At 51.8% G+C, this 1632-nt stretch overlaps 1 pseudogene; it reads left to right on the top strand.

Moving 5' to 3' along the window:
• The first annotated feature begins 119 nt into the window (after positions 1 to 119).
• On the top strand, positions 120 to 1297 carry LOC100965726 (annotated as a pseudogene).
• Positions 1298 to 1632: the final 335 nt, after the last annotated feature.

Genomic DNA, 1632 nt, shown 5'->3' with positions numbered 1-1632 from the left:
CTACTCGTTCCACCACCTTCTCCAGCAATTACCTGTCCCTGGGCTCAGTCCAGGCACCCAGCTACAGTGTCCAGCCCGCGAGCAGCGCAGCCAGCGTCTATGCAGGCGCCGGGGGCTCAGGCTCCTGGATCTCCATGTCCCGCCCCACCAGCTTCCGGGGCGGCTGGGGGTCTGGGGACCCGGCCACGGGGATGGCCGGGGGGCTGGTGAGAATCGGGGGCATCCAGATGGAGAAGGAGACCATGCAAGAACTGAACGACTGCCTGGCCTCCTACCTGGACAGAGTGAGGAACCTGGAGACGGATAATCGGAGGCTGGAGAGCAAAATCTGGGAACATCTGGAGAAGAAGAGGCCCCAGATCAGAGACTGGGCGCATTACTTCAAGACCATTGAAGACCTGAGGGCTCAGATCTTTGCCAATTCTGTGGACAATGCTTGCATTGTTCTGCAGATTGACAATGCCCGTCTTGCTGCTGATGACTTCAGGGTCAAGTATGAGACAGGACTGGCCATATACCAATCTGTGAAGAGCGACATCCATGGGCTCCATAAGGTCATTGATGACACCAATATCACTCGACTGCAGCTGGAGTCAGAGATCAAGGCTCTAAAGGAGGAGCTCCTCTTCATGAAGAAGAACCACAAGGAGGAAGTAAAAGTCCTACAAGCTCAGATTGCAGCTCAGGGTTGACTGTGGAGATAGATGCTCCCAAATCCCAGGACCTGAGCAAGATCATGGCAGACATATGGGCCCAGTATGATGAGCTGGCCTGGAAGAACCAAGAGAGCTGGCCAAGACCTGGTCCCAGGAGATTGAGGAGAGCACCTCAGTGGTCACCTCACAGTTTGCTGAAGTTGGAGCTGCTAAGACAATGCTCACAGAGCTGACGCATACAGTCCAGTCCTTGGAGATCAAACTGGACTCCATGTGAAATCAGAAGTCCAGGTTGGAGGATAGCCTAAGGGAGGTGGAGGCCCGCTACGCCATGCAGATGGAGCAACTCAATGGGGTCCTGCTGCATTTGGAGTCAGAGCTGGCACAGATCCAGGGAGGGGGCAGCGCCAGGCCCAGGAGTATGAGGCACTGCTGAACATCAAGGTCAAGCTAGAGGCTAAGATCGCCACCTACCACCGTCTGCTGGAAGATGGGGAGGACTTCAACCTTGGTGATGCCCTGGACAGCAGCAACTCCATGCAAACCATCCAAAAGACCACCACCCGCAGGATAGTGGACAGCAAAGTGGTGTCTGAGACCAATGACACCAAAGTTCTGAGACACTGAGGCAGTAGAGCAGCATGCCCTTATACTAATAAAGAGTTTAGAGGTCACTGGAAAAAAAAAGAACTTAGTAGGAGATTCATTACATAGATGTGATTGCTTACATCATTGGCCATTGGTGATTGAATTCAACTTTCAGCCCCTTTCCCCTTTCAGAAGGTCCCAAAAGGTCAAGGTTGGGATTAAAATTTTAGCCCCCTAATCACATGGTTGGCTTCTGTAGCAAACCTCTAACAATCGCCTTATTAGCATAAACTCAGGTATGCTCAAAAGGAGCTTATTATAAATAATAAAAATGTTCTTATCATCCCTATTACTCAGGAACTCTAAGGCTTTTAGGAGCTCTGTGCCA

The sequence above is a fragment of the Otolemur garnettii genome, unplaced genomic scaffold (genome assembly GCF_000181295.1).
Source record: "Otolemur garnettii isolate 467f Iridium unplaced genomic scaffold, OtoGar3 scaffold00043, whole genome shotgun sequence".
Taxonomy (NCBI): Eukaryota; Metazoa; Chordata; class Mammalia; order Primates; family Galagidae; genus Otolemur; species Otolemur garnettii.
Note: the sequence above shows the minus strand (reverse complement) of the source record. Positions and strands in the feature narration are given on the sequence as shown.